This window comes from Monopterus albus, unplaced genomic scaffold, assembly GCF_001952655.1.
Source record: "Monopterus albus unplaced genomic scaffold, M_albus_1.0 scaffold253.1, whole genome shotgun sequence".
Lineage (NCBI taxonomy): Eukaryota > Metazoa > Chordata > Actinopteri > Synbranchiformes > Synbranchidae > Monopterus > Monopterus albus.
This window is the reverse complement of record NW_018128133.1, coordinates 895,592-903,794: the sequence shown is the minus strand read 5'-3', so window position 1 is coordinate 903,794 and position 8,203 is coordinate 895,592.

Below are 8,203 nucleotides of genomic sequence, written 5' to 3'. Positions count from 1 at the left end.
TAAAACAGAATGAAAATTAAGGAGAGAAGTGTGAATGTGACCACAAAACTCACGTCCTGCTGACATGATCTAGGTTCACAGCAGAGAGAAGCAGTAAACCAAAATTTGGGTATGTCTTGTGGGTATGTCTTGTCATACAAAATGTGTATGCATGAACACAGAATGTGAGAATATTCGCTATGAGAGCAGATATTTGTTCATCTGGGGATTTTACTGATGAGATTAGGTGCTGAAGCTCTGGATAAAATTGTTAAGTGTGTTTTATAACCACAACTACATTTGTGCACAGTGATGATAGTTTTGTAATGACAAGATAAGTGCGGTTTAGCTTTACCCTGTCATAGCTAATTGAATTCTGGTTTTCGTCCCTACACTGCAAAACAGCGACAGTCAATAATGATCTCCCTCTGTTGTGTTCTTTGCTCATGTAGGTACTAATGGACACTAACAAATGCCACTGGGCTTTCTCCTTCTTTCTCTTTCTGACAGCAGGCCAAATGTCGGGGTACAAAGAGACTGCTCATGTCTGCCAAATGAGGATGGCAAATTCCATCATTATAGGATAATTCTGCAGTATTACAACTTCAGTTTGAATTTATGTCAATCAAATCCATCAGTTAAAATAACACTGTAGGTTAATGAGCAAACCAGGTGGTTCAGAAGCCGGGTGATGAAAACAAGAAGGTCCCAGTGAACCCACCCAAAATGTCATTCAATAATTTTGCATTGTACAAGAAAACCTCCAGGGCTCACCTGTGGCAAGTATAGTTCACCTCACCTTTTTTGGCCCAGTTGGCTAATGTGGATTTGTTTGAAATCTGTGTGATTCATTGTCTCCATGCTTTTGTTTCTGTCACATGCTGTTTTCATTCAAGCAAAGTGCCATAGTTAGGTGACTACAGATCCAGATAGGAAGACAGTGAAAAGTACAATAGAACTCAGTATAGGCTACAGTCATGCTTGGAGCGCTGTGAGGCTATATTTGGGAACATCTGTAGTTTTAGTTAAATTGTAACATTAGCATGTTTGCACATTCACAGTGGTTTAGCTAACATGCTGATGTTTAATGGGTATAAAACCATTTTCTAATTAGCACTTAATAACACCAGAGTTACTAGGAATAATGCTCTGGAGATCATGAATATCTGTTATGACAATGACTGTTTTCAAAACATGGCTAAAAACAGCACCGAAGTTGGAATTAACCAAATTATCCTTTAAAAAATGAGATACATGCACAAAGGGCCACATCACATTGCTTATCATAAAGAGAGCATCCTCTACAGGGAAACTACACCCACTGTACACTAGTATCACCTATTAGCACCCTGCTGCTCAGTCCATGCCACATAGCCTATACGTCCTTGTTTCTGCACTGCAGCTGAAGGCATACTGCATGTGGAACCTGTTGGGTGCTGTATGACTGTATATCTGGTGTCCAGAGACACTTATCCCAGCTCTCCACTGTTCATTTTAGGGTCCACCCGATATGTAGCTTGACTGTCAAAAAGGAAGAGCACGTTCACTAAGGGGCTCTCATCACAGATTATGCTCCAGAAGTGCATGGTGGGATGCGTGCAGGAAGGTGACAGGCCTTACCACAGTCAACATACACCAGAAGACTCTGTGGCTACAAGACAACTCCATCAATTTGTCCGGTAGCCTCGAGATGGTGACTAATTTGGTTTGCTTGAGAGAGGGAAAAAAGGGGAGATGTAAGGACGTAAGGAAGCACAGATGCTGAGATTTCCATTTACCCCCCAGTTCCACGTTCATTACTAATCCATCTGGAGTAAAGTGAATGTTAAGACGTTCCATATTAACCCTCAGAGTGACAGAAGCAGCCTCAGCTGTCTGTGGTATCACTTTCCATCCAAATGGTATGGACAGGGGTCTGACAACTGTCACTCTGACCTTGCTTCTCTATAGGAGAGAGGGACAAATTTATCAACATTCACTACCTCCTGTCTCTCCAAAAGCACAGCTATTTACTGTGATATCGTCATGGTGGGGTATTTGAAAGCATATGAAGGCATTAACATGATAGGATCTCAGAGTATGTCTTTAAGTGGGTTTATATTTAGGAAAATTGTTTTTGTACCTCTCTTGCATATCATTGTAAATCACAGCAGAAGACAACTGGCTGATTAGCAAGCCATGTCTGATCCACAGAACTAAATAAGACAGAGATAACTTACATACTTTTTTCTTTCCACTCTGCATCTTCAAATATGGAACCTAAGCCATGTTTTTCTTTTTCCTAAACAAGAATAAAAGTCCATAGACATGCTAGCCTCTCTATTTGCTGTAATTAGATACAGTGGCGCTCAGAGCTAAAGGATAACACCTCTTAGTTTAATTAGCACAGGGCAGGAAGAGCCAGGGAGCTACCATTATGAGGATACATCATAGATATTTTCACTAAATGTCATGGAAATTCATCACAGTTGGGGTGACGTGTAACTTTAAACCAAAAATGTCAGCCTGTTGGTGGCACCATGAGAAGTCAGGATTACCACAGTCAGTAGGATTCATCCTCTGGGCTCCATGACAGTCACAACAAAATTTATCTTAATCCATCCAATAGCTGTTGAGGTTTTTCAGTCTGGACCAACAGACCAACACTGCCATTTCTAAATGTCATGCCGCAATCATGGCTATAAAATAGAGTTGTCCATACAGTGGTGTGAAAAAGTGTTTGCCCCCTTACTGATTTCTTATCTTTTTGCATGTTTGTCACACTGTAATGTTTCAGATCGTCAAACAAATTTATATATTAGTCAAAGATAACACAAGTAAACACATCATGCAGTTTTTAAATAAAGGTTTTTATTATTAAGGGAAAGCAAAATCCAAAACTATATGGCCCTGTGTGAATAAGTGTTTGCCCCCTAAACCTAATAACTGGTTGGGCCACCCTTAGCAGCAACAACTGCAATCAAGCGTTTTCGATAACTTGCCATGAGTCTGCCACAGCGCTGTGGAGGAATTTTGGCCCACTCATCTTTGCAGAATTGTTGTAAGCCAGCCACATTGGAGGGTTTTCGGGCATGAACTGCCTTTTTAAGGTCATGCCACAGCATCTCAATTGGATTCAGGTCAGGACTTTGACTAGGCCACTCCAAAGTCTTCATTTTGTTTTTCTTCAGCCATTCAGAAGTGGACTTGCTGGTGTGCTTTGGATCATTGTCCTGCTGCAGAACCCAAGTTCGCTTCAGCTTGAGATCACAAACGGATGGCCGGACATTCTCCTTCAGGATATTTTGGTACACAGCAGAATTCAGGGTTCCATTTATCACAGCAAGTCTTCCAGGGCCTGAAGCAGCAAAACAGCCCCAGACCATCACACTACCACCACCATATTTTACTGTTGGTATGATGTTCTTTTTCTGAAATGCGGTGTTACTTTTACACCACACATAATGGGACACACACCTTCCAAAAAGTTCAACTTTTGTCTCGTCTGTCCACAGAGTATTATCCCAAAAGTCTTGGGGATCATCAAGATGTTTTCTGGCAAAACTGAGACGAGCCTTTATGTTCTTTTTGCTCAGCAGTGGTTTTCGTCTTGGAACTCTGCCATGCAAACCATTTTTGCCCAGTCTCTTTCTTATGGTGGAGTCATGAACACTCACCTTAACTGAGGCAAGTGAGGCCTGCAGTTCTTTGGATGTTGTTGTGGGGTCTTTTGTGACCTCTTGGATGAGTTGTCGCTGCGCTCTTGGGGTAATTTTGGTCGGCCGGCCACTCCTGGGAAGGTTCTCCACTGTTCCATGTTTTCGCCATTTGTGGATAATGGCTCTCACTGTGGTTCGCTGCAGTCCCAAAGCTTTAGAAATGGCTTTATAACCTTTTCCAAACTGATAGAGCTCAATTATTCTCTTTCTCATTTGGTTTTGAATTTCTTTGGATCTCGGCATGATGTCTAGCTTTTGAGGATCTTTTGGTCTACTTCACTTTGTCAGGCAGGTCCTATTTAAGTGATTTCTTGATTGCGAACAGGTGTGGCAGTAATCAGGCCTGGGTGTGGCTAGAGAAATTGAACTCAGGTGCGATAAACCAGTGTTTTGACAGGGGGGCAAACACTTGTTCACACAGGGCTATATAGTTTTGGATTTTGTTTTCCCTTAATAATAAAAACCTTCATTTAAAAACTGCATGATGTGTTTACTTGTGTTATCTTTGACTAATATATAAATTTGTTTGACGATCTGAAACATTACAGTGTGACAAACATGCAAAAAGATAAGAAATCAGTAAGGGGGCAAACACTTTTTCACACCACTGTATGTAGCCTTGAGCTGAAACTTCACAGCGAGTTTTTTCTTGAGTCTTAATGGGCATTACAGTTGTTTGGCCAATCAACAAGAGAGACGACGTAAAACATGCAGTGACAGGGGCCCTTAATCCTTCTAATGACAGATGTGACTTTGGCTGTTGCATTAATAAAGTATGTACATGCCAGATGTATAGATTATAACCAAAAAGTGAATGTTGGTACCGATTTGACATTTTCATGCTTAACCTAAAATGTCTGCAGGCAGTGAATTCCAACTCTGAGCCATCAATTGAAGTCAGAACGGCATCTTTACATTAAACTGGTATCTGATACCCAATCAAGGCTACTGGTTTTAACCAAGGTTAACCAAAGGGGCTGAGAGGAAGGAGGGGAAGGTCCTCAGGGGGATGCTGGAGGGTGTGTGAAGCGGTGGCCTGCGTGCCGTCGGGCAGCCACCCGCAGGGGAGGCACATGGTGCCAACAGCTGCCATGGTGAAATGCAAACCCCTCTAAATGCTCAGTCCAGTAAACAATGCTGGGCTGAACACATGCCAATGGGGGAGCCTGGGTGAGGAAAGGGTGAAGAGGGTGAAGAGGGTGAATGAGGCGACCCAGCTGACGCCGTGGAGAAAGGAGAATTGACCCCTGTGAAATAGCTTATTAAAGTGTGGTGGTTACCATTCTGGGGGGGCAATGCAGAACAAGACAGTGAGGGAAACTTAAAACCCTCTTTGGCAAACTGAGCACTGTGCAGGCCTCAAGTCACAGACAGGAAGCCCCAGATTCAGGAGATACTTTCATTGGATGTATTTACATAACCAGAACACACTGCATGCTTGACTGACGACAAATATTTTTATTTTCTTTGCCATAACAAAGAATTAATAATGCAGAGTTTATTTTATCTATTATAGGGGGAACAGGACTGGAGATGTGTAGTATCCATCTTTTATGCTCTATATGCAATACTCTCTCAGATCCATGAGTAGCTTTATTTTTTTTTTTATGATAAATGAAGTGCACTTTGTGCAGCCTGTTGCAACCATTAGAGCTAAAGTTTCCCATGCTCCCAAGCCCCCTAGGGAGTGACAGGAACAGATGTGACGTCTATACTCCCCCTCTCTGTCTGTCCCTCCTAACCTCAGTCTCTCTATCTGCTGCTTGTAAAACAATACATCCTCCACTTGTAAAAACGTTACTTTCTACTTGCATCATCTCTTCCCATTGATCTCATTTCAAACAACACAAAAACAAAGTTATCCCTAATTTTGTAATGTGATAATTGCAGCCAGTACTAATTTATGGTTAAATGTAATTCAGGATCGGTACCATGATCTAATAAGGGCCCTTCAATCTGTCATTGCATTTTGTTCCAAATATTCCTTCTCAACTAACGCATACACTAAATGCACACACTGACAGGAATACACACACAGAACAGAAACTGCTGGATCAACAAATGAGACTTTGAACATATTTCTCTCAAAGATATAAAATTAAATAATGAAAGGGAAAAGTAATTTGGAATTAGTACACTTCTAATATGTGACATTTCCCCAGTACTTTTCATTTGTATCTCTTGGCAAGTCAACTGAAATGACTTTTGTTTTATGATTAATCACCTGAGCAACAACACCCTCATCTGGTGGTGTTTTCAAAACCTTTAAGTCATATTATCTTTATATGAAATAGCACTTTTTTACAGCAAAAACACAGGGTGATTAATTACCTTAATGCATTCAGTTTAGGTGTACCAGTCACAGTCCTTTTAGGTGCATGTTGGTTCACAAATGAAGCCGTTGTTAATGTTATTAGTGAAATCAACTACAAATCAAAATGTTTACTGGGGAAAGGCCAGTGCATCAGTAATACATCAGTAATACAGTATCAAATAAAATAATATAACACTGACAGGGGACATTCTGCTGCTTAATGAGCCTGTTTTTGTCACCTAAATTACATTTCACTCATAGTAATACTGTACTTTTACTTACTGTAACTAACATATTGAATTAGGTACTTTTACTTGTAAATGAGTCTTTTCAGACTATTGCTTTCTAACTTAGCAAAGGATTTGAAAACTTTTACCACCATTGATCATATGTAAGCTTCGAAAAGACTGCATCCATAATCATATGAGATACAAATCTGTCACGCACTTTTGTAAAAAGACAAATGGAGAGACTGAGGCATACATCAGTTTACAAGGATGGGTTTCTTGTACAAGCAGTCATATCTCATACTTGAAAACTGCTTTTTTATGAGAAGATTTTAGAGATTCTTTAATAGAGGGTGCTCTACTATCAAACTAATCTTTGCATCCTGTATTGTAAAACCAGGCCCACACCTGTCCACACAATCTTTTCTATCACTCTGTTAACCACAAATGTGTGTGTTTGTGTGTGCGAGAGAGAGAAATAAGAGGGGAAAGACAAGGAGGACATGACTCCTAACTTTTTTATTCCCTACTCTGACTACTTATAAATGATCTCTCTGTGCTGGACTCCTATCTCAGTCATCGCCCATCTGTCAAATTTGACAGCTGAGCACAAGCATACGTGCCTCAGCAGGGATGAACTGACTCCAGGGCTTTTATTCAGAGACCCTGTGCCATTAAGAAAGAACCACAGGTCTCAGGCTGATAGTCAGGGGCTTATCGTAAGTTTAGGCAGTGGTTAACCAAACATTAACCGCTCTCCTGGCTTTCCTGTAAACATCGCCTTAATGATAGGGTAGCCAAAATCTCTGAGGACAAACACTGTCAGTGTCACACACAATGTACGTATACCCACAGGAAGTGATGTAGGCCATAGATATTGCTGATTGGAAAAGGTGATGACATCTGCACAGTGAACTTTGAAGCACAACTAATCACTTTTCAGTTTTTCATATAAACATGTAACTTGTAACATGTATTTTAACTGAAATATCTTTTAGCATTTCCCTTTTTGCATGAAGAGGACAAGACAAGGGGTTTTGGGTGTAAACGTGTAGGTCTGTTCCAACCTGCCCCATGGCCCATAGTCTCCAGATACAGTCTAGTGGGAGGGTAGGTTTCGACTGACATGTCTGAGCAAATGTAGAGGAAAAAGGAGGTGTGTGTGAACAAGACAGTGTGTGGTTTCTGTCATTTGTGTTATTTGACCACAACTGCTCAAGATGCCATCACCTCTGGAACAAACGGTCATGACATTGTGCAAGTACATTATACAAATATTGTATGTCACATAGCTCAGGGCATCAATCTGATGATTAGATTAGTGATTGCACAGAAAGTTAGTAATGTATTACAAAGGTTGAACACATTAAAGTATGTAAATATCACTGAATATTTAAAAGATTGTATACACACTCCTAGACCAATATATTTAGAATAAAACATCAGCATGCAAGAGTAAGGCTACAATATTGAAATAAATCAAAAACAAATCCCAAATATCCATAACATTCCTTCATTTTTCAATATTTAGACATAAGTCCAAGAAAAATGCATGCTGTTTTTAAGTATACGCACAGGCATCAAAATTCTAATTCAATTCAAATTATATTTGTATAGCACAAAATCACAACAAAAGTCATCTCAGGACTCTTTACAATTGTCAGGTCTAGATGTTACTATTATTATTATTATTATCGTTATTGAGGGAAAACCTAACAAATCCCCCTTGAGCAGCATTTGGTGACAGCGGGGAGGAAAAACTCCCTTTAACGGAAGAAACCTCCGACAGACCCCGGCTCTTGGTGGGAGGCCTTCTGCCTCGACCAGTTGGGGTGAGTGGATAGAGCAGAGAGAAAAGAAAAGAAACAAAACACAACAAACACAACAACAACAAACAATCAAACACTGGGCAGGTTGATGTAGCCTGTGACTGTTCATCAGAAATATAAAGCTCCAGAGCCAGGGCAACCTGCAGAAAGGTACAG